Raw genomic sequence first — 26,033 nt, 5'->3', positions numbered from 1 at the left:
GACCTGCCCAAGCTCAAAGAATTAGAAGTGGCAGGGCTTGGACTGAAAGCCAGGCCCATGCAGCTCTGCAACTGTTTTTAAAGCCAGTGTTTACTGCTGTCTGGAGCCCCAACTGAGACCTCACATTTCCAGATCTATACTTTGAGCCACCTTGTGAACAACACATGTGTGTAACTCACACATCTGAAAATGGGCATGAAGCAAACTTATTATCACCTACTCTTTACGTTCTGGGAACCCCACGAACAAACAAAAAGGAACAGACTAAAATATCTCCTCTCCTTGTATTCTTTATTTGGTTTCATGGTACAACCAACTCAGTTGCCCAAACTAGAAACGTCTTTGTCTTTTACTGTTTCTCTGCCTTCCTACATTTAGTTGATTTCCAAGTCCCTCAGGATATACTTCACAGGTGCTCTTCTGAAAAGGAAGTCCCATTCCTAAAGCCTGAAAGCCACACTTCAGCCTGCATTAGGATTACATGGCTGGCTTGTTTCTCCAGATCTCCGGACCCTGCATCCGATACCCAGAGTTTCTGATTCAGTGGGTTTGGGCTGGGTTCCGATATTCTGCATGTCTAAAAATGCTCCAGGAACCACGCTCAAAGAACCAGTGGTCTAGAGCAAGTCACGGATCTCAACCCACTAAGCACAGGGCAGGTGAGGTGGGATGTACAGAAGTGCCAAGTGCAGCAGAAGCACAGAGAAGGAGGGATTTGTTTGGCCTGGGAATAACAAGGAGGGCTTATTACAGGAGGAAAACACCAGTCAACCACCAAATGCCTGGGAATGAAAAACTGAGCCCGTTAGCCAATATCTCCATTACCCCGAGTCACATTTCTTTCCAGGCTCACAAATGCAGTGTTAACACGTCATCCCTCTCATGTCTCTTGCCCCATTCTCCAGCCTCTAGTCTAAATTAGAATCTGCCTAGCAGCATCAGAGTCCACTCCCCTTTTCACGGGCTCTTGCAAAAAAATGATGAAATGACTAGCCTGCATTCAAACTGCCCAACAGGGCATGAAAGGGCAGAGAGAAAGCCAAGGAGAAAGCTGTGCCCAGCAGCTGTGGCTGCCTCTGTGTCTCCCGTCCTTCAGGACCTCACTCTGCTCCAGTAATTTGTAGAGCCCCATACATTTTGGACCCTGCCCTCCTAAGAGTTGTACATCACCACTGTCCTCCCATACTTGGTCTGAGGAGGATGCTTGGAACTAACCAGAGGTACAAAAGATGGAGAAAGCTAGTGCCATGAGGATCGTGTTTATCTTCTCACTTCCTCCTGGCTTCTCTCTTCCCTCTTGCCACATTTCTGGACCTATAAGCAAGTACCTCTTTGCAGATAATCAACAACAACAACAATGAAAAAAATGAGTGAGAGGACAGAGAAGTATAAGTCACAGGATTTTAATATTTGCACAAAACAACATTTTAAGAATACAAAGTGAGAATGATTAAGGAAAAGGACAACTCCATAATCCCACCATGTTACTGTGTCCAATAAACTACAGACATTTTTTTTTTTTCAGGAATGGGGCTCCCAGCCCTTATATCTGTGTATATTTGTAATCAGAGTGTTGTTCAAAAGTCCTCAGCCCTGAGGTGCCTGGGTAGCTTAGTTAGTTAAGCATCTGAATTTGGCTCAGGTCATGATCTCTCAGTTCCTGAGATCAAGTGCCGTTTCAGGCTGTCCACTATCAGCACAGAGCCTGCTTTGGATCCTCTGTCTCCCTCTCCCTCTCTGCCCCTCCCCAGCTTGTTCTTTCTCCCTCTCTCTCTCAAGATAAAGAAATAAACTTAAGAAAATAAAAAAGAAAGAAAGAAAAGTCCTCAGCCCTGGCTGCCCATCTGAATCACAAGGAAGCATGGACTCCTGGACCCTCTCGGGATGGGGCTAAGGCTTATGTACCTCTATTTTTGTTAACTTTTTGTTGAAGTAAACATATAATAAATGTGAACCTAGATAAATTTTTACAAACTGAACAAGCTACAGATTAAGAAACAGATTTTCCCCAGCATCTCAAGAGAACCATTTGAACCCCTTTCTAGTTACTACTGCCCAGCAGAAGTTGTCAACATCCTCACTTCTAACATCATGGATTAACGTAGTTTGGAGAGTTAAAAAAACAAAAAACAAACAGAATTAAAACAGCATATACTTTTGTACCTAACTTCTTTCCCTCAACATTTAAAAATTTTTTTTCTTTTTAAACATTTATTTATTTATTTATTTTGAGAGAGACAGAGACAGCACAAGTGGAGGAGGAGCAGAGAGAGAAGGAGACAGAGAATCCCAAACAGGCTCCGCACTGTCAGCGCAGAGGAGTCCAACGTGGGGCTCAAACCCACAAAACAGTGAGATCATGATCTGAGCCAAAACCAAGAGTTGGATGCTTAACTGACTGAGCCACCCAGGTGCCCCACTTTTTAAAAAAAAACTTTAAATCCAACTTAGTTAACGTATAGTGTAGTAATGGTTTCCGGAGTAGAATTTAGTGATTCATCACTTCCTAATGACACCCAGTATGCATCCTAAAAAGTGCCCTCCTTAATGCCCATCACCAGTTAGCCCATCCCCATGCCCACCTCCCCTAAATTCCACATATGAGGAAAATCATATGATATTTGTCTTTCTCTGACTGACTTGTTTCACTTAGCATAATACACTCTGGTTCCATCCACGTTATTGTAGATGGCAAGATTTCATTCTTTTTGATTGCTGAGTAATATTCCATTGTGTGTGTGAGTGTGTGTGTGTGTGTGTGTGTGTGTGTGTGTATACACCACATCTTCTTTACCCATTCATCAGTTGATGGACTCTTTCCATAATTTGGCTATTGTGGATAGCACTGCTATAAACATTGTGGTGCATGTGCCCCTTTGAAACAGCATCCCTGTATCCCTCGGATAAATACCTAGTAGTGCAATTGCTGGATCATAGGGTCGTACTATTTTTAATCTCTTGAGGAACCTCCATACTGTTTTCCAGAGTGGGTGCACCAGTTTGCATTCCTGCCAGTGGTGCAAAAGGGTTCCCCTTTCCCTGCATCCTCACCAACATCTGTTGTTGCCTGAGTTGTTAATTTTAGCCATTCTGACAGGTGTGAAGTGGTATCTCATTGTGGTTTTGATTTGTATTTCCCTGATGATGAGTGATGTTGAGAACTTTTCATGTGTTTGTTGGCCATGTGGATGTCTTCTTTGGAAAAGTGTCCAATCATGTCTTCTGCCCATTTTTTCATTGGATTATTTGGGGTTTTTGGGAGTTGAGTTTGATTAGTTCTTTATAGATTTTGGATACTAACCCTTTATCTGATATGTCATTTGCATATATCTTATCCCATTATGTATGTGGCCTTTTAGTTTTGTTGATTGTTTCCTTCGCTGTGCAGGAGCTTTTTATCTTGATGAGGTCATGATAGTTCATTTTTGCTTTTGTTTCCCTTCCTCCAGAGACATGTCTAGTGAGAAGTTGCTAAGGCCGAGTCCAAAGAGGTTGCTGCCAATTTTCTCCTCTAGGATTTTGATGGTTTCCTATCTTACATTTAGGTCTTTCATCCAGTTTGAGTTTATTTTTATGTATGATATAAGAAAGTGGTCCAGGTTCATTCTTCTGCATGTTGCTGTCCAGTTTTCCCAACAACATTTGCTGAAGAGACTGTCTTTTTCCCGTTGGATATTCTTTCCTCCTTTGTTGAAGGTGAGTTGGCCATACATTTGTGGGTCTATTTCTGGGTTCTCTATTCTGTTCCATTGATCTATGTGTTTTTGTGAAAGTACCATAGTGTCTTGATGATTACAGCTTTGGGATACAGCTTGAAGTCTGGAATTATGATGCCTTCAGCTTTGGTTTTCTCTTTCAACATTACTTTGGCTATTTGGGGGTCTTTTCTGGTTCCATACAAGTTTAATTTTTTTTTTAATTTTTTTTTAATGTTTATTTATTTTTGAGACAGAGAGAGACAGAGCATGAACGGGGGAGGGTCAGAGAGAGAGGGAGACACAGAATCTGAAACAGGCTCCAGGCTCTGAGCGGTCAGCACAGAGCCCGACGCGGGGCTCGAACTCACAGACCGTGAGATCGTGACCTGAGCCAAAGTTGGCCGCTTAACCGACTAAGCCACCCAGGCGCCCCTCCATACAAGTTTTAAAATTGTTTGTTCTAGCTCTGTGAACAATGCTGGTGTTATTTTGATAGATATTGCATTGAATGTGTAGATTGCTTTGGGTGGTATCAACATTTTAACAATATTTGTTCTTTGTATCCAGGAACATGAAATGTTTTTCCTTTTTTTGGTGTCTTCTTCAATTTATTTCATAAGCTTTTTATAGTTCTCAGTGTACAGATCTTTTACCTCTTTGGCTAGATTTATTCCTAGGTATCTTATGGTTTTTGGTGCAGTTGTTAATGAGATCAATTCCTTGATTTTTCTTTCTGCTGCTTCATTATTGGTATATAGAAATGCAACTGATTCCTGTACATTGATTTTATATCCTGCGACTCTGTTGAATTCATGTATCAGTTCTAGCAGTTTCTGATGGAGTCTTTCAGGTTTTCCATGTAGAGTATTATGTTGTCTGCCAAGAGTGAAAGTTTGACTTCTTCCTTCCAATTTATATGCCTTTTATTTCTTTTGTTGTCTGATTGTTGAGGCTAGGTCTCTCAATCTTATATGAGATTTATCCATACTATTGCAGACAGTTGTGATTTGTTCATTATTATTGCTATATAGTATTTCATTCTGTAAGTAAACTACAATTTATTTTTTCACTTTACTATTGATGGGCATCTAGATGGTTAACAACTGATAATTGAGATATATTAAGAACTTCTGTTCAACAGAAGTCACCACTAAAAGAGTAAGATGTAAAGGAAAATATTTCCTCTCTCTCTCTCTCTCTCTCTCTCTATATATATATATATATATATGTATATATATATATATAAAACAAAGAACTTGTGCCTTGAATATGATACATATTATAACATATTAATAAGTCAGAGAATCCAACTCAATTAAAAAATACTTGACACATCTCAATAGAAAATATACAAAATGACCAATAAACATACATTCAACTTCATTTGTGTTTCAGGATATACAAATTAAAAAAAATCACTGAAATGGTTGAAATAGAAAGAACAGAATACCAACAGATGGTGAAGATATGGAGCAATGGAGATTCTCAGACACTGCTGATGTGATTGTTAATTTGTATAACCGCTTTGGTAAGCTATTTGAGAGTATCTACAAATATCTATATCTATATCTATATCTATATCTATATCTATATCTATATCTATATCTATACCTATATCCCCAAAAAGATGAATACAAGATGTTCTTAGCAGCACATTTGCTGTGGCCCCTAAAAACCATCTTTCTTTTTAAGATGCCCTACAGGTGATTTTGAGGACCAGTCAGGATTGAGAACCATGACAATGTCAGATGCACTTCCAATAGAACTTAAATTTAAAATTTATTTTTGTGTAGTGATTTAATTTCTTTTTGTGTACTGATTTCCTAATATGATAGGGAAATCATAAGCCATTCCCTTTCTCCTTTTAAAGAAATAAGGTTAAATGATGAAAATGGCTAAAACTTATTTATAAAATACTTATTTTTTTAATTTGTTGAAATACTAAATATTTTAAAGAATTTTTTTCTTACGTGGTAGAATCTTAAGAGGTCTTTGGCACTGATGGTAGGATCTAATTTGGAAAGAGATCAAAGTCAAGAAAAAGCAATGATAATCCCTTAGTAATAAGTTTGTACTGTAATATAATATAACTTGGTCCTCAGCTGAATCCTGAAATTAAAAAAAAAAAAAAAAAAAAAGGAGACTGGAAACTATTTCTCTTCCCAGGGAAGCCACCTATTCCTCAAGCGACATCACCAGGGCAACCATCTTTTAAGTCAGTCTCTCACTACAGAGGCCCCAAATGGGAGCCAGGTTCTCTTCTGGATGTTAATTGTCCCAACCCTCCTGATAGCCCTGGAGGTGTTTTTCCTCCCTGCTATTTGACAGGTGAAGGAGTTGTGGTATTAACATTTAATGGAGAAGGGGGTTGTGATTAGGGGGGAAGAGTCTCATAATGCTGTTTAGGGAGGTGATAAAATTTAAGAAACACTGCTGTAGCTACATATTAGAGAGAGGAGGGTACTATAATTAGGTTTTAGCCTGTCACTGAAAATCCATTTTCCAGTGGGACATGACAGGGCTGAATTTTGCATAATTTTACCTGGAAGAAAGCCTTACTGTACCTTGGGAAGAAATACAGCGTTTCCCATTCAAATAATCTGGGCCTGCTTATAGTGAGCACCATCATTATGTCATTCTTTTGTCCACAAGTCTGTCCTGAAGATCCTGTTGGGCATTCCTGAGCTAGCTAGCTGCAGAGTTATTAGTGGGTCTAGGAGGTTAGGAAACTGGAGGACTGGTAGAGGGTGAAAAATATGATTGCAAGTGCTTATGAGCAAGGCAGTTTAGCACTGATTTACCCTGCTAGGGTCTGGTTATGCAAAGTGTGGTCCTCAAACGGCAGCATTAGCACCACCTGGGAGCTTGTTAGAACTGCGGCATCTCTGGCCTCATCTCTGGCCCCACTTCAGCCCTACGGAGTCAGGAAGTGAAGTTCACAAGACTCCCAGGTGATTTGTATGCACATTAGATTTTTGAGAAGCACAACTTTAGGCTAGTGGTTCTCAGCACTGGCAACAATTAGAATCACCTGGAGAGACTGACAACTTTAAGACCCTCAGGCCCGACTCAGGACTATATAGATTAGGAGCCTGCTCAGGTAGGCTCTTGTGGGTGGGTGTTTTATGCTGAGTGACCTGATTTATGGTCTGAATAGATCACTCTGCTGCTCTGAGGGGTAGTCTGTGAATGTGTGTGTGGAAGTGGGACCGGACCAGGAATGGAAGCAGGGAGACCTTCCATATATGCTCTGTCAAGCCGGGAAAAAACCGGATCAGTGTTTTTTTTTTTTGTTTGTTTGTTTGTTTTACTTATACCTCTAGGCTTCCCTTCAAGGTAGGAAAAAGATCCCAATTTCACTTACCATATTATGGCCCACATCCTCACCTGGACTCTGTGCTGCACAGGAGCATTGCAAGTAATCTACATTTTAAGAAGGTCACTTGGCAGCAGCATATCAAGAGTGGATTCCCCAGGAACAAGGGAGGAAGTAAAGAAGCTGCTAAAGTAGCTTTCCAGGAGAGACATGATGGTGGCTTCATCTAGGGCGGGTAACAGAAGAGACCAGAAGAGTTGTATTTTGACTGATTTTTGGACCACAGTTGCTGATGGAATTGGATTTGGTAAGTCAAAAGAGGATTCCTTGGCATTTTTAATTTAAACCAGGCTTTAAAAAACCTGTTAATATGGTTAATTATATCCTTTAAAATTTTTTTTTAATGTTTATTTATTTTTGAGAGAGAGAAAGAGACAGAGCACCAAGAGACACAGAATCTGAAGCAGGCTCCAGGCTCTGAGCTGTCAGAACCCAACATAGGGCTCAAACTCACAAACCACAAGATCATGACCTGAGCCAAAGTTGGATGCTTAACCAACTGAGCCACCCACACACCCCTATCCTTTCTATTTTTAATCCAGATTTCCCTCTCTCACACACACACACAATTATATAATGCTTTGGATAATTAAACTCTCAGAGCCCTAGGAGTATCTGAACACTGTTCTCACATCACTCTTCGATCTGTGTTGTGACTCTCAGATTTACTATATGTGCCAAATCCAAGCTTAGTGTTCAGTGTTGGCCCACTTTGTGCTTGTTGAAACAGGCGTTGCAGTTCTCTTGGAAAAAGCAGGGTTTCTCAGCCTTAGCACTCTTGATACTTTGGGCTCCATAATTACTTCTCTGTTGTGGGGACTATCCTATACATTGCAGGATGTTTCGTAGCATCCCGGGCCTCTACTCATTCAATTCCTGTAGCACCTTCCCAGTTGTGACCACCCAAAATGTCTCCAGATGTTAAGAGCTATGATCCAGAGGGTTAGATTGTCCCAGGTCAAAAACAGCTCAACCAGAGCTGGGAGGAGGACTTGCAGTGTAAGTTTTTGGTTAGTTAGTAGGATTGTTCCTCAAGGGGACTCTGTCTTCCTTTCATTCAAGGTGCTTTGGGTCTTTGATTTACATCTGGCAGTTGGCTGAGGGGCCACAATTCTTTATTGCTAAGTAAGGTATGAATTCTTTTCACCACACTGCTTCTACAAATAAACAAGACACTAGTAGGGGGATATTTATTTCTGTTCTAGGAACATCATGATCAACTATTGGATGTCCTATGGGTCAGACTTTGGTGATGACTTTCGGTTTTGCTGTCTGTTATGGTAACATCTTCCTCATCTTTTGTTATTAAAAAAACAAACAAACCCCTGCCACCCCAGGATCTCATCATTCCCATTGAAATCAGGGACCCCAGTTTGATGGCAGCATTACTTCCTTTCATTTCTAACATTTAGACAACAGCCACCACAGAGTTCTTGATTGATGCTAGGCTTCTTTCCTTAATGTGTTTCTTAAAGCTGTAGTGAAAGGTGTATCCTCTGGGCTATTCTGAGGAACATAGAGGGTATTACATAATAAATCTCCTTAAGCATATCATTTTCCCTAATCCTTAGGATCCTTTCATCAGCATACCAAGACGGTTATGAAACTTCAAATCCATTTAGGACAGAGTGTCTCTAACTCCAGGTTTTAGTAACCAACCAACCAAACTTTCCAAGACATTCACAGCCCCTAGAGCCAACACATTTATTCCAGAAACTCAGCCTAGTGCACCAAAAACAACTGATTTCAGGAGGTTCAACATTATATTTCTTCTCTGATCCAGTACAACTTAGGATCCATTCTCATGCACAATACTGAGGTTCTGTCAATATTAATTGACAAAATCTTGCGTGTGTGTGTGTGTGTGCATTGAACTTCTTATGAGTTACACTTTATAGCTTCCCTCCTGGGATCTTCTGGGACTTGAACAGGTATAGAGGAAATGAGAGGCATGAGGGTAGTTCTTGAGGAAGAACAGTGGTTTCCTGCAAGGTAATTCCTTTAGGAGAAGATGTTATAGCTTCTTCCTACTAGGGAAGACCAATCTCTTCAGAGGTGGAAGGGCTGATTCTGTAGGCAAAGGAGGGTCAGTAGAATTTAGGGGTTCAAGGTCCTCAGCTTTATTGGATTCTGCTCATATGTTCCTATCCTCAATTTTAAGTCCTATTCCTACTCAGTCTATGTTCTGACCTTAACATGAGAAACCCTGCAAAGTTCAGAATTCAATTTGTGTTGTAATTCAGCTCCCCACAGAATTGAATTTCATGTTTGCTTTTCAGAAATCTTGACTCTAGAACAGGATATCTCTATCTTTGAGGGCAATGATATACCCTTAAGCTCATCAATTTCTTTCCTCGTGTTCTTCAGTGCACTTAGTAGCAGCCACTCAATCCCAAACTACTTTTTTATTCTTGCTGAAATCTTTGGTAACAATTAGTTCACTCAAATCCTTCCCTTTTATTGACACTTGATTACAGGTGTCTACAGGTGATACTTCAAGTACTCTTTTGCATGTCATAAACTACGTGTCTCCTCTACTATTGCCTCTCTAATTATATCAGAAAATCAATTCCAGATAGCCCCAAACTAATTTAGAGTGCCATCCTTAAGGTTCTGTTCCCCTGGAACCATAACTGATACAGCATCAATTCTGTATCAGTCAGAGTTCAATAAGAGTGATATGAAATGCATGATCTTGCTGGATTTAGATCTTCCACAATTGGGGGAGGTGATGAAGAAGTCTATAGAAAGCTGCATCTGGTATGCCTAGTGGTAGGCCTGAGGTCCATGCAGTCAGTAGGTCCAGGAATTGGGAAGAAAAGCTGAGTGTGAATCAGGGGAGAGTGGTGATGAACTGGAACCACTTGTGCCTCCAGCTTGATCATGTACAGGACCTCCCTCCCCTCCCCCACCTCCTCCAGCACCTGACCCAGGACTTGGAGAAGCTGAAGGAGGAGATACAGAGGGAGCTGGAGAAGCCAAGGGCACAGCTGCTGCCCCCCTCCTACAAGGTGAGCCAACACATCTGTAGCAATACAAGTGAACTGCCACAGGGTACCCTGCACTGACCGCTAGATCTTAATGGCTGCTGCTTTTTTTGGAAGTTGAAATTTCATGCAAGCTTTTCTTACATCCCACTATAACCCACCACTACACAGGAAGGGAATTCTGGGAAATAAAGTTCCAATTTAGCTTAATTAACACAGTAGAAAGCTACCATAGACGGGGTTGGATTTGAGCTTGATTCTGGGACTAGAGCTGACAGCAGTTGTTGATGGATTGGATTTGGTAGATTAGGGATGCAGAATTACCTGTTAATTTTTGTTGGAATACTTTTTCTTATTGATTATTTTTTTAAGGTTTATTCATTTTTCAAAGACAGACAGAACGTGAGCAGGGGAGGGGCAGAGGAAGAGGGAGACAGAATTTGAAACAGGCTCCAGGCTCTGAGCTGTCAGCACAAAGCCCGACGCGGGGCCAAACTCACCAACCGTAAGATCATGACCTGAGCTAAAGTTGGACTCTTTTTTTTTTTTTTTTTCAATATATGAAATTTATTGTCAAATTGGTTTCCATACAACACCCAGTGCTCATCCCAAAAGGTGCCCTCCTCAATACCCATCACCCACCCTCCCCTCCTTCCCATCCCCCATCAACCCTCAGTTTGTTCTCAGTTTTTAAGAGTCTCTTATACTTTGGCTCTCTCCCACTCTAACCTCTTTTTTTTTCTTCCCCTCCCCCATGAGTTTCTGTTAAGTTTCTCAGGATCCACATAAGAGTGAAAACATATGGTATCTGTCTTTCTCTGTATGGCTTATTTCACTTAGCATCACACTCTCCAGTTCCATCCACGTTGCTACAAAGGGCCATATTTCATTCTTGTTGCCACGTAGTACTCCATTGTGTATATAAACCACAATTTCTTTATCCATTCATCAGTTGATGCACATTTAGGCTCTTTCCATTATTTGGCTATTGTTGAGAGTGCTGCTATAAACATTGGGGTACAAGTGCCCCTATGCATCAGTACTCCTGTATCCCTTGGGTAAATCCCTAGCAGTGCTATTGCTGGGTCATAGGGTAGGTCTATCTTTAATTTTTTGAGGAACCTCCACACTGTTTTCCAGAGTGGCTGCACCAATTTGCATTCCCACCAACAGTGCAAGAAGGTTCTCTTTTCTCCACATCCTCGCCAGCATCTATAGCCTCCTGATTTGTTCATTTTGGCCACTCTGACTGGCATGAGGTGACATCTGAGTGTGGTTTTGATGTGTATTTCCCTGATGAGGAGCGACATTGAGCATCTTTTCATGTGCCTGGTGGCCATCCAGATGTCTTCTTTAGAGAAGTGTCTATTCATGTTTTCTGCCCATTTCTTCACTGGGTTATTTGTTTTTTGGGTGTGGAGTTTGGTGAGCTCTTTATAGATTTTGGATACTAGCCCTTTGTCCGATATGTCATTTGCAAATATCTTTTCCCATTCCGTTGGTTGCCTTTTAGTTTTGTTGGTTGTTTCCTTTGCTGTGCAGAAGCTTTTTATCTTCATAAGGTCCCAGTAATTCACTTTTGCTTTTAATTCCCTTGCCTTTGGGGATGTGTCAAGTAAGAGATTGCTACGGCTGAGGTCAGAGAGGTCTTTTCCTGCTTTCTCCTCTAGGGTTTTGATGGTTTCCTGTCTCACATTCAGGTCCTTTATCCATTTTGAGTTTGTTTTTGTGAATGGTGCAAGAAAGTGGTCTAGTTTCAACCTTCTGCATGTTGCTGTCCAGTTCTCCCAGCACCATTTGTTAAAGAGACTGTCTTTTTTCCATTGGATGTTCTTTCCTGCTTTGTCAAAGATGAGTTGGCCATACGTTTGTGGGTCTAGTTCTGGGGTTTCTATTCTATTCCATTGGTCGGTGTGTCTGTTTTTGTGCCAATACCATGCTGTCTTGATGATGACAGCTTTGTAGTAGAGGCTAAAGTCGGGGATTGTGATGCTTCCTGCTTTGGGCTTCTTCTTCAAAATTACTTTGGCTACTCGGGGCCTTTTGTGGTTCCATATGAATTTTAGGATTACTTGTTCTAGTTTCGAGAAGAATGCTGGTGCAATTTTGATTGGGATTGCATTGAATGTGTAGATAGCTTTGGGTAGTATTGACATTTTGACAATAATTATTCTTCCAACCCATGAGCACGGAATGTTTTTCCATTTCTTTATATCTTCTTCAATTTCCTTCATAAGCTTTCTATAGTTTTCAGCATACAGATCTTTTACATCTTTGGTTAGATTTATCCCTAGGTATTTTATGCTTCTTGGTGCAATTGTGAATGGGATCAGTTTCTTTATTTGTCTTTCTGTTGCTTCATTATTAGTGTATAAGAATGCAACTGAGGGGCGCCTGGGTGGCGCAGTCGGTTAAGCGTCTGACTTCAGCCAGGTCATGATCTCGCGGTCCGGGAGTTCGAGCCCCGCGTCAGGCTCTGGGCTGATGGCTCGGAGCCTGGAGCCTGTTTCCGATTCTGTGTCTCCCTCTCTCTCTGCCCCTCGCCCGTTCATGCTCTGTCTCTCTCTGTCCCAAAAATAAAAATAAAAAAAAAAAAGAAATTAAAAAAAAAAAAAGAATGCAACTGATTTCTGGACATTGATTTTGTATCCTGCAACTTTGCTGAATTCATGTATCAGTTCTAGCAGACTTTTGGTGGAGTCTATTGTATTTTCCATGTATAATATCGTGTCATCTGCAAAAAGTGAAAGCTTGACTTCATCTTTGCCAATTTTGATGCCTTTGATTTCCTTTTGTTGTCTGATTGCTGATGCTAGAACTTCCAACACTATGTTAAACAACAGCAGTGAGAGTGGACATCCCTGTCGTGTTCCTGATCTCAGGGAAAAAGCTCTCAGTTTTTCCCCATTGAGGATGATGTGAGCTGTGGGATTTTCATAAATGGCTTTTATGATGTTTAAGTATGTTCCTTCTATCCCGACTTTCTTGAGGGTTTTTATTAAGAAACGTTGCTGGATTTTGTCAAAGGCCTTTTCTGCGTCGATTGACAGGATCATATGGTTCTTATCTTTTCTTTTATTAATGTGATGTATCACGTTGATTGATTTGCGAATGTTGAACCAGCCCTGCATCCCAGGAATGAATCCCACTTGATCATGGTGAATAATTCTTTTTATATGCCGTTGAATTCGATTTGCTAGTATCTTATTGAGAATTTTTGCATCCATACTCATCAGGGATATTGGCCTGTAGTTCTCTTTTTTTACTGGGTCTCTGTCTGGTTTAGGAATCAAAGTAATACTTGCTTCATATAATGAGTCTGGAAGTTTTCCTTCCCTTTCTATTTTTTGGAATAGCTTGAGAAGGATAGGTATTATCTCTGCTTTAAACGTCTGGTAGAATTCCCCTGGGAAGCCATCTGGTCCTGGACTCTTATTTGTTGGGAGATTTTTGATAACTGATTCAATTTCTTCACTGGTTATGGGTCTGTTCAAGCTTTCTATTCCCTCCTGATTGAGTTTTGGAAGAGTGTGGGTGTTTAGGAATTTGTCCATTTCTTCCAGGTTGTCCAGTTTGTTGGCATATAATTTTTCATAGTATTCCCTGATAATTGCTTGTATCTCTGAGGGATTGGTTGTCATAATTCCATTTTCATTCATGATTTTATCTATTTGGGTCATCTCCCTTTTCTTTTTGAGAAGCCTGGCTAGAGGTTTATCAATTTTGTTTATTTTTTCAAAAAACCAACTCTTGGTTTGGTTGATCTGCTCTACAGTTTTTTTAGATTCTATATTGTTTATGTCTGCTCTGATCTTTATTATTTCTCTTCTTCTGCTGGGTTTAGGCTGTCTTTGCTGTTCTGCTTCTATTTCCTTTAGGTGTGCTGTTAGATTTTGTATGTGGGATTTTTCTTATTTCTTGAGATAGGCCTGGATTGCAATGTATTTTCCTCTCAGGACTGCCTTTGCTGCGTCCCAAAACGTTTGGATTGTTGTATTTTCATTTTCGTTTGTTTCCATATATTTTTTAATTTCTTCTCTAATTGCCTGGTTGACTCACTCATCCTTTAGTAGGGTGTTCTTTAACCTCCATGCTTTTGGAGGTTTTCCAGACTTTTTCCTGTGGTTGATTTCAAGTTTCATAGCATTGTGGTCTGAAAGTATGCATGGTATGATCTCAATTCTTGTATACTTATGAAGGGCTGTTTTGTGACCCAGTATGTGATCTATCTTGGAGAATGTTCCATGTGCACTCGAGAAGAAAGTATATTCTGTTGCTGTGGGATGCAGAGTTCTAAATATATCTGTCAAGTCCATCTGATCCAATGTGTCATTCAGGGCCCTTGTTTCTTTAATGACCATGTGTCTAGATGATCTATTCATTTCTGTAAGTGGAGTGTTAAAGTCCCCTGTAATGACCACATTCTTATCAATAAGGTTGCTTATGTTTGTGAGTAATTGTTTTATATATTTGGGGGCTCCTGTATTCCGCACATAGACATTTGTAATTGTTAGCTCTTCCTGATGGATAGACCCTGTAATTATTATAGAATGCCCTTCTTCAACTCTTGTTACAGCCTTTAATTTAAAGTCTAGTTTGTCTGATATAAGTATGGCTACTCCAGCTTTCTTTTGGCTTCCAGTAGCATGATAAATAGTTCTCCATCTCCTCACTCTCAATCTGAAGGTGTCCTCAGGTCTAAAATGAGTCTCTTGTAGACAGGAAATAGATGGGTCTTGTTTTTTTATACATTCTGATACACTATGTCTTTTGGTTGGCGCATTTAGTCCATTTACGTTCAGTGTTATTATAGTAAGATATGGGTTTAGAGTCATTGTGATGTCTGTATGTTTTATGCTTGTAGCAATGTCTCTGGTACTTTGTCTCACAGGATCCCCTTTAGAATCTCTCGTAGGGCTGGTTTAGTGGTGACGAATTCCTTCAGTTTTTGTTTGTTTGGGAAGACCTTTATCTCTCCTTCTATTCTAAATGACAGACTTGCTGGATAAAGGATTCTTGGCTACGTATTTTTTCCGTTCATCACATTGAAGATCTCCTGCCAATCCTTTCTGGCCTGCCAAGTTTCAGAAGAGAGATCAGTCACGAGTCTTATAGGTCTCCCTTTATATGTGAGGGCACGTTTATCCCTTGCTGCTTTCAGAATTTTCTCTTTATCCTTGTATTTTGCCAGTTTCACTATGATGTGTCATGCAGAAGATTGATTCAAGTTACATCTGAAGGGAGTTCTCTGTGCCTCTTGGATTTCAATGCCTTTTTCCTTCCCCAGTTCAGGGAAGTTCTCAGCTATGATTTCTTCAAGTACCCCTTCAGCACCTTTCCCTCTCTCTTCCTCCTCTGGGATACCAATTATGCATATATTATTTCTTTTTAGTGTATCACTTAGTTCTCTAATTTTCCCCTCATACTCCTGGATTTTTTTATCTCTCTTTTTCTCAGCTTCCTCTTTTCCCATAATTTTATCTTCTAGTTCACCCATTCTCTCCTCTGCCTCTTCAATCCGAGCGGTGGTCGTTTCCATTTTATTTTGCAGCTTGTTTATGGCATTTTTTAGCTCCTCCTGACTATTCCTTAGTCCCTTGATCTCTGTAGCAAGAGATTCTCTGCTGTCCTCTATACTGTTTTCAAGCCCAGCGATTAATTTTATGACTATTATTCTAAATTCACTTTCTGTTATATTGTTTAAATCCTTTTTGATCAGTTCATTAGCTGTTGTTATTTCCTGGAGATTCTTTTGAGGGAAATTCTTCAGTTTGGTCATTTTGGATAGTCCCTGGAGTGGTGTGGACCTTCAGGGCACTTCCCCTGTGCTGTCTCGAATAAATGGAGTTGGTGGGCGGGGCCGCAGTCAGACCTGATGTCTGCCCCCTGCCCACCGCTGGGGCCACAGTCAGACTGGTGTGCCCCTCTCCTAGGGGCAGGATTCACTGTGGGGTGGCGTGGCCCATCTGGGCTACTTGCACACTGCCAGGCTTGTGGTGCTGGGGATCTGGCATATTAGCTGGGGTGGATAGGCAAGGTGCACGGGGGCGGGAGAGGCAGGCTTAGCTTGCTTCTCCTTCGGTGATCCGCTTCGGGAGGGGGCCTGTGGCACCAGGAGGGAGTCAGACCCGCCTCAGGAGGGGTGGATCCGCAGAAGCAGTGTTGGGTGTTTGCGCTGTGCAAGCAAGTTTTCTGGCAGGAACTGGTTCCCTTTGGGATTTTGGCTGGGGGATGGGCGAGGGAGATGGCGCTGGCGAGCGCCTTTGTTCCCTGCCAAACTGAGCTCTGTCATCCCCCGGCTCAGCAACTCTCCCTCCCACTGTCCTCCAGCCCTCCCGCTCTCCGAGCAGAGCTGTTAACTTATAACCTTCCAGATGTCAAGTCCCGCTCACTGTTGGAACACACTCCATCCGGCCCCTCAGCTTTTGCCAGCCAGACTCGGGGGCTCTGCTTGGCCGGCAGGCTGCCCCTCCGCCCTGGCTCCCTCCCGCCAGTCCGTGGAGTGCACACCGCCTCTCCGCCCTTCCTACTCTCTTCCGTGGGCCTCTCGTCTGGCTTGGCTCCGGTGACTCCATTCTGCTAGTCTTCTGGCGGTTTTCTGGGTTATTTAGGCAGGTGTAGGTGGAATCTAAGTGACCAGCAGGACGCGGTGAGCCCAGCGTCCTCCTACGCTGCCATCTTCCTCTTTTTTTCTGAAGTCGGACTCTTAACTGACTGAGCCACCCAGGTGCCCCTGGAATACTTTTTTTTTTTTTTTTTAACTCAAAAGTTTCTGTTCCTTTTTTGGAGTAAAACAGGCTCTTTGCTCTTTACAAGCTTATTTCTGAGTTGTAAGAAATGATCTACCTCCCTGTCACTGTTTTTGTAATTCCTGTTTTCCAACATTCAATCTTGGCTGCCACAGACAGAAAACACGAGGACATGTTTTCTTGCATCTGTAGTGGAAACTTTAACAGACACTATCTGCTACAAGTGGGTTACATATGTGCATTAATGTTTTTAGCAATGTCATTAATGTTGGTTATGCTTTTTTAAAATTTTTAGAGACAGCAAGAGAGAGTGAGAGGCCACTTGAGTGCAAGCAGGGGAGAGGGGCAGAGAGAGAGAATCCCAACCAGGCTCCACACTGAGTGTGGAGCCCCATGTGGTGCTCAGTCCCACCACACTGGGATCATGTCCTGAGCTAAAATCAAGAGTCAGGTGGGCAACCAACTCAACCACCCTCGCGCCCCAGTTATGCTCTCCTTTTTAATCTGGATTATGTTCTCTGTCTTAGACCTATGTATTGATTTTGATAAATAGCTTTTCATAGTCCTAGAGTGCCTGAATACTGCCTCAGTAGGTGGCCATTATCCTCACATCATACTTCAGGCTTCTTGCTCCCTTATCAAGTCAAGATTAATGCGTAGTTCTCACTTTCAGAAATCAGACCCACCTCTTGCTTGTTGAAGCTCTTTTTTCCAGTGACTGCCAGATCAGCCTCTTTTTCTGATTCATTTCTTTCCTTCTCAGCTTTTGTTGCCTGCCCTTCCTTCAGTTTTTTCTCTAGCATTTCATCCTCAAGGCCCTGCCTTTTATTTTTCTCTTTTGCTCTTCAAGAAGGATATGTTCCACTATCTCAGGGGATGGTACCAATACTCTGGTGGCTTGTAATCTGCATAAAAGCACCTGCTATTTTTTGAGTAACTACCCTATGCCATTCATTTTATTAATATAAACCTTTAATTTAAAAAAAAACTATAATCTTTTGTAAGTAACCCTTGAAGCAGGTATTAAGGATATCCATTTTCAAATGGGGAAACTGAGACTTGATAAAGTTTAGGAATTTTGATTGAGTCTGTTAGTATGTGGTTTGGAACCAAGGCCTGTCTAACTTGTAAGCTATTGTCATAACAACTAAGGTTTACTGCCAACTAAAGATCCAGCTCCAATCTCCTCATTGTCAGACTTATATATCCCATGGCATGCTGAGAGATACTACCTGAATTTCAAACTTAATATCTATAAATCCATGTCAGTATTACCAGTCTCACACATCATTCCACCACTCCAGCCTCATCCAAAGTATACATACCTCCTCAAGCATTCCCGTTCTTTTCAAGGTAACAGTCTCTGAAAGTTTCTGAAGCTGGAAGCCTCTTTGGGCACTCAATCTCCCATACTGCTTCATCTGATTGCTCCCCATGTCCTCCAGGACTGGGGTCAGAGGTATCTCTGTGTCACTGTGGTTCCTGATACTCTCTCCTACCTCCTTCCTGGACTCCTGCCACTGTTTTTTCCATTTCACAATTGGCTTTTTACACTGCTGCCAAAATTATCTTCAGGAAAAAAAAAATCAATCCAGTCCTGTCAGTTTGCTTTAAAACCTCTTTTGATACCCTTTTGCCTCCAGAATAAATTTTAGTCTCCTTGGTATGCCCCTCAAGGCCCTTGACAATTGGTCTAGCCTGTCTTGCAGTCAGCTATTTTTCAGACATACACAAGTGATTATTTTTCATATGGATAGAGATGCCATAGAGGTGCAGAATATACAAGCATTTCAAAACTTGAATTCATTTTGATTTTTATATCACACACTTTCTCAATCAATGGGTACTAAAAAGCACAACTAGTATCATGTGGAGTTGTAATTTTATGTTTGGTAGGAAAAGGATTCTTCTAATGTAAATACTGGGAACCAACTAGATCATATTTTCATGAAATATTTCTTCCAGGTTTTAGAATTTAATTATTTCAAGTAACTTTCTTAGCCAAAGCTACTAGTGGGCTATGGACTCTTAAGTTCAACGGTATAGCTGATAAATTTGTTTTTTAAAAAAATTTTTTAATGTTTTTATTTATTTATGAGACAGAACATGAACGGGGGAGGGGCAGAGAAAGAGAGAGAGACACAGAATCTGAAGCAGGCCCCAGGCTCTGAGCTGTCAGCACAGAGCCCAACGTGGGTCTCGAACTCACAAACTGCAAGATCATGACCTGAGCCGAAGTCTGACGCTCGACTGACTGAGCCACCCAGGCACCCCTGATGAATTTTTTAATGTATATTTGTGGAGAGGAACAGAGGAGGTTTGCATGATAGGATGATGGAACGATATTAGCCCAGAGATCCATAAAAAGCAGGGTATTACTTTATTCTTTCTTAATTCAAATAAAATACTTTTAAAATGCCCCTCATTCTTTTAATAGACTACAATCAGGGAATAAAGGCAGAGGAAGGAAAAATACATCATTTAATACTGTAATGTCATGCTATGAAACTCTGACTTTGTGTCCTGTGGTAAAAGAGGGAATATAGCTATTTTCATTCTCAAGAAGCCACTAGTTTTTCAGCAGCATCCTCTAGCACGCTGTCTTGTGTGGCCAGTCTCCCACTGGAGAAGCAGTGTGTATGAAGGTTAGAGAGGGGTGGGCTGTGGATTCAAAGATTTGGATTCAGATCCTAGGCATACTGTCTGACCTTCCACAAATCAAAGCTCTGAGACTCCATTTTTTTTTCCCTTCAAAGGGGAATAAAATAAAAACTTTGAAGTTGTAGTGAGGTTTATATGAAGTCAAGTTGGTCTGCAGGAAATTTATCCAGGTTCATTTACCTTTCTACTGCATTATGCCTCCCAATACCTTCTTTATGTTTGGTGCTTCAGTCTCTGACTAGAACTGTCCTTAGAGCTGATTTAGTCCATTTGGTTTATAGATATGGAAACACAAAGAGGTCTTAGCAGGTTATCTGCAGTTACATCAAAAAGGAGTTGTAAGTCCAAGACCCTACTCTGTGCTTTTTCCCTTTTTAGCATCGATTTCATTCTTAGCGATGAAGAAATCAGACACCGGACAAATAACACTGATAGAAAATTATCTTGAATGGAGCAAACATTCAAGAGCCTACTCAATGCCAGTGCTGCATTGGGAGCTGGCAGGGTAAAGCAATCCCCTTACCTGAGGTGCTCAGAGCCTGGTAGAAACATAGATGTAACCCAAGATCTGTAGGGCAGGACAAGCAGAAATAATTGTAAGTGAAATGTCAAGTGCTGTGGACCCGGAGGAAAGAGGGATGAATTTTGTGTGGAACAACATAGAATTGGCATCTAATGTCTGTGGCAGTGTTGGGGGGTGGGGGAGGGCAGCCTACCAGCTCACCATTCATTAATTCAACACCAATCTGCGATAAATCTGTGTCAGTCAACTACTGTGTTATGATGCTAGATTTGAGAATAGGAGGAGAAATAACCTACCAAATAATGTGCACAGAGTGGGGACAGGAATAAGACACAGAGGAAAACAAAAACAATGGTAGGCGATAATTTTCTCTAAAAGAGATATGAACCAAACAGAAGCAGCATTATTTTCAGTGCAGGAAACTAGGCAACCCCTCCCTGAATAGCTGGGACGGGGCTCGGTTTTGTCTGTGGGAATATCTCTGTTCAGTCACATTGCTTTGCTGGCAGCCAGGCACATAGGTACAGCTTTACTCCTTGCCCTCTCCGGGCTTCTCTGGCCTTTGTTCCACTCTACACACATCTGCCTCCTATCTCGTCCCCCCCACCACCCTCCCTGTCTCGGGGCTTCTGATCTGAGGTAGCATCTGCCAAACAGCAGTAGAGGCTCCACACTTTGAAGCCCCACTGGCTCCCCACAGGAAGGAGGAGACTGGGGACTTCAGTCTACACTCATATATATGGACAAACAGAACATGGAGGAGGGGGGCAGAAAGATGGCTGAAACAGCCAATGGCTGCCCACAGCCCTGTTGGCACAGGCCTGCTTCGGATTTTGCATCATATCTTCTGTACAATTTTGACTTATTTGTAATCAGAGTAGGCCAGGGGTGCTCAACCTTGGTTGGTGAGCAGAGTCTTGAAGGGGGCTTTCAAAAGATGTGATCATCTAGGCCACAAACAGACCCATAGCAGTAGAACTCTTTTGGTTGGAGAGCAAGTCTGAGCATGTTTTGTAAAGCTGGACAGGTGTTTCTTATGATGTGTAGTTAGAGCTGAGAATCACAGGAATTAATTCAATTTTGTAGTTTTCCTTGAAAACTTATTTTTGGGAGCTACCATTAGGGAAGGCTGACAAGGCAACTCCTTTCACATGTAGAAAAATAAAGCTTAGGGGTGCCTGGGTGGCTCAGTTGGTTAAGCATCCGGCTCTTGGTTTCGGCTCAGGTCATGATCTCACAGTTTGTGAGTTTGAGCCCTGCTAATGGTGAGGAGCCTGCTTGGGATTCTGTCTATCTGTCTCTCTCTCTCAAAATAAATAAACTTAAAAAATTAAAAGAAAAAAGTTAAGCTTAAAGATTGTAAATGATGAAGAAAATTGAAATTTCAAAATATAAAAAAATTTTAACAGTTTTTGATCTTACCCTTGAGTTCATGGGAAACTTATGGGAGTAGTTGGGAGTTTTCTGCTCAGATTCTCCTCATGTCTGGAGGTATGGATAGGGTATCCTGGTCCAGGTGTTAGATTTTTTCTTTCTTTCTTTCTGTAAATAATTGTGGTGATGTCTGGATGTCAAATATTAACTTTCACTCAAAAATAATAATTGCCAACATTTAAAAACACCCACTATGTGCTAAATGTACTGTTAGATCTCACTCGTGCTCTGATTGCATCTACACCCCACAACAGTCATGGAGGGTTGTTACATGGTTTTCACTAGACAGGTAAAGGTGCTGAGACTTAATGTCACCCAGCTTGTAAGTAATAATGCCAGGATTTAAAAATTAATATCTCTGATTCTAAAGTCCAGATTCTCAATATGACAGTTTGTGAGAACATGGAACTGAGTGGTGAGCACTGGCCAAACATAGGGTAAAATCTAGGATGCTTGAGTATATAGGTCAAAGATAAGGCTGGCATTGAGGAGGCTAGAACAGTGGGACAGGAGGTGGACAGGATGATTGTCAGGACAAGATAGAGTTGTACTTGGACATTTACCTGCTCCCATTTAAGACCCTCCTACCTTTGGTAGAGATGATAGAATCTTGACCTGCGCTCCAATGAGTACACTCAGGTAGAGAAAGTTGACCTCACAGTATAACATTCCATTGAAACGCCAGTGGTCTACCACTTGGCATGGACTTTCTAACTTTCCTTGGCCCCATCAGATTTCTCAAAAGTCCTCTTGTTGCTTCTAAGCTTGCTAAGTGATTACCTTTCCTTCATTAGATTTTTATGCAGCACCTCTATATGCCAGGAAATATGCTAAGCATTGGATTGTGACAGTGTTTCCAGAAGGAATGGAAACCTGAGAGATGGTAAAGGGGAAAGTGTAGTTTGGGGGTACATGGTGTTATGTGTGAAAGAAGGTGGTGATTGGCTCTAGGCTTGGGGACTGGATAGGTAGCCAAGTCATGTAACTGGCTACCTGTCTAAAAAGAGTGTGCAGAACACCTGGCTGTATTTGGGCACTGGATGGACAGATAATTAGGGAGATATACTTGTCAGCTGAAAGTGGAAGGTTAGGAAGCTGGTTAGGTCAAATTCAATTAGTTGAATATCCCTTAGGAAGTGATTAAAATGAAGGCCATATCACATTTTCCAGGAACCCTTGAGACTGGGAATGGTGAATTACACCTGTTATCAGTCAGGGTTCTCCAGAGAAATAGGAGTGTGTGTGTGTGTGTGTGTGTGTGTGTGTGTGTGTGTGTGTGTAAAGAGATTTAGTCTAAAGAATTAGCTTGTGGATTATATGGAGCTAACAAGTATGAAATCTGTAGGGCCAGTTAGCATGCTGGAAACCTAGGTAGGATCTCTATGCTACATTTCTTGACATGGAATTCTGCTCCAGGAAAAGTCAGTTTTCCCTTTAAGGTCTTCAGTTAATTGAATGAGGCCCGCTCACATTGTCACATGTAATCTTCTTAAGTCAGCTGATGGTAGAAATTAATCACATCTACAAAATTCTTTCAGAGCAACATCTAGATCAGTGTTTGACCAAACAGCTAGATATTGTGGCCTAGGCAAGTTGATACATAAAATAGAACCATCACAACACCCTTAAGCTTGGAGGTAAGGGTCAAGGGGTACTGTTGAGATGGGACTCATTATAGATGTGGTGTCACCAAATATCCCAGTAAGCTGGATTTGGAGCCATACATAAATGGCAGTGGTCTTTTCAGGGTGGTGGGGAATACTAGTGGCCTGCTCTTGCTTGCCAGCCGTTTATAACTTTCCCTAGGCTCTGGCCATCTCTAGACTGCCCAGGAAAAGCATTCTTCTGCCTAAGTGGGGCCATGTTGCTGCCAAGTCACCAGACTGAAAGATTTCTCGGGCTGGGCAATATCCTAGCCAGGATTTCTGCTAGGCCTGTCTGAATGCTGGGAATATAGCAAATGGTGAAATTAAACTACCTAAAGATGATGGCACTCAAATGGCCTAAACCAGGGCTGAACATTAGTACCATCTGGGCATAATTATACATATCTTGGCCCTACTGCCTGAGATTCTGATTTAATTGTCCTAAGCTGGGATAATATAATTTTTAAAAAGTTCCCCAGTTGGGATGCCTGGGTGGCTCAGTTGGTTAAGAGTCCAACTCTTGGTTTCCTCTCAGGTCATGATCTCATGGTTTGTGGGTTTAAGCCCTGCATTGGGCTTTGTGCTGACAGCAAGGAACCTGCATGGAATTCTCTCTCTCTCTCTCTCTCTCTCTCTCTCTCTCTCTCTGCCCCTTTCCCAGACTTATGTTCTCTCTCTCAAAATAAATAAACTTAAAAAAAAAAAAAAAGTTCCCCAGTTGAATCCAATGTACAACCAGGCTTGAGAATCACTGGTTATCTTTGATTACTCAGGTTCTCTTTGAAAAAGACCCCAGGCCAATCATCTGTCATTTATTTATTAAAGCTATGTTCCAAAGAGAAACGAGTAAGAATGGGGAAGCAGGACAGGAGAGGGAAAGAGGCTAGGCCAACGGGGCCATTTCAGAGCAAGGCCCAGGCTTAGCCTGGTCCCACAGGAAGTTCTGAATTGTAAATTATGCCTCCAGAGTTTGTCTGGCCTTGAAGAAAAGGAGCAGAGCTCCTCTATTCCTATTTCAGTCTGTCATTAAGCCTCATAGGGAGAAATGTCAACTCCCAGCTACTTCTTATACTCTGTACAGGCAAGGTAGCTCTGGTGCCCGAGGGTAGCCTCTGAAGGTCTCAGGTGAGAGCAGTTAGCAGCAAAGTGCTCAGAAGCTGGGAGATTAAAGCACAGAGCTGCTGGAAGAGATTTAAGGAGGGGGGGAGATGTGACATACACTAAATAAGTGGTTATTATTGCTCTTTCTGAATCTGCTTCAATTGCTAGTGGTCTGCATGAAGCCATCAGGGGAGCTTGTTATATAAGGTTTCTGCTTCAAGGATTTAAAGGCAGCTTTGATAGCTAATAATACTTAGCAAATGTCAAGAACTGTGGAAGGTCTGAGATTTTTCCCCACTATTTGGAAACTAACAAGTTAGCCTGACAGTTTCATGGATGCTGGCAGAAGAAATGAGATGCCTGGGTCAGAGACAAAGAATTGAATTACAATATTAGCAATAGCCAGACTACTGGCTTTCTTGTAATGGTTCCCACAGGACAATATGAAGAGGGCTGGGTGATAGCTGCATATGCAATGAGTTGGTGGCATTACAGAGAGGAACCCTGAGCTTAGAGAACCTACATCTTTTATAATTGGCAGTAAGCAAAACCTCCCTTTGCTCTCGAGGGAGACACTGTATTTATTTCCCAAGACTATTCACTATACAAAAATTGTCAAAAAGGTTGCTGAGTACAAAGGCAGTATGTGCCTCTGTTTGCAAGATAAGCAAAACATGAGAAACCTATGGAGAATTGTTTCCCAACAGTAAGTGCAGGAGCAGGGGGATCTTTGGTATTTGCTTTTTCATTTCTGATTCTCATTGTCAAGTAGATTTGGGGAAAAAACAAAACAAAGCAAAACAAAACCCTTCCCTCATGCACATTTGTGAGTTTTTGTTTTTGTTTTTTTACCTCTGTTGATGTTGATGGTTTTCAGCAACCCTCATAAGCTTCCCCCACCCCCATTTGCTTTTATGGTTATTCTAAATATTACTAACTAGTTCATGATGTAATGAGAGGCAACCTATATGATCTTTTTTGGTTTCCATATCTGAAGAGTAAGTGAAGTGATCTAAATAAGCTCCAAGGTTCTTTCCAGACACTGAGTTTGAAGCTTTAAACATATGAGGTATTCAGAGGCATAGTGATTTTAATAATAGTAATAGAGAAAGAAAAAAAATACATTAATACCTGCAAGAGCAACTTAATTTCTCTTAAAGTCCTCACAGTGTCATACAATGTATCTGTTACTCATATAATAGATAAAGAAATTGAGACTTAGAGTGATTTGTTCAAGTTCACAGAGATCCAAGAGTGTTCCAAGGATTTAACACCGAATACATTTGAATCCAGGGTTTGCTTCCTCCAGTGACCACAGATTCTATAATGGGATACTGTCTGATACAAGGTGGTGTTCTGGTGATGCTGCCTGAAAGACTAGTGGCTTCAGTAGAGTGGAAGACCTTTTTTTATGAGAGGATATTATGGAAGACTAAATTGTTATAAATTAGGCTATCATTGATAGGACTTTCCTCTACTTCCCTTATTGAAGACTACCAAAGAAGCCAGAGTTGTTTTAATTGAATTGTGAAAAAGGAAGAACATCCTGCCCTATTTATATAAGCCCTGGGCTAATCTCCTTCACACCACCCACTGCCACCTACACTATATACATACGTGCACACACTAATCCAAAACCAAGCTTATTTTTCAGCCCACTGACACACCACTGTTCTCAACGTCTTTATCACTGGAATGACGCTGCCTTAAAAAGTTACTTAGCATGAATAAGTGCTGAAAGTTGGAAGAGTATTTTAGATATATAAATCCAGTCAGCTTCCAACTTTAAAAGTATGAGAATCTCTTTTTAACATCAGAAAATTGCAACTCCCCATGATAATAGCTCTACTTTTTTGTA

General features: G+C 41.4%; 1 protein-coding gene across 1 annotated transcript in view; it reads left to right on the top strand.

The window, feature by feature from the left end:
* ASNS (asparagine synthetase (glutamine-hydrolyzing)) overlaps positions 1–26,033 on the top strand; it is a 160,983-nt gene that overhangs the window by 66,086 nt on the left and 68,864 nt on the right. Inside the window, 3 exon segments of the mRNA XM_030308001.2 lie at positions 5,094–5,226; positions 7,022–7,321; positions 9,996–10,085. The gene's annotated coding sequence lies outside the window, so the exon portion shown is untranslated.

The sequence above is a fragment of the Lynx canadensis genome, chromosome A2 (genome assembly GCF_007474595.2).
Source record: "Lynx canadensis isolate LIC74 chromosome A2, mLynCan4.pri.v2, whole genome shotgun sequence".
Classification (NCBI taxonomy): domain Eukaryota; kingdom Metazoa; phylum Chordata; class Mammalia; order Carnivora; family Felidae; genus Lynx; species Lynx canadensis.
Note: the sequence above shows the minus strand (reverse complement) of the source record. Positions and strands in the feature narration are given on the sequence as shown.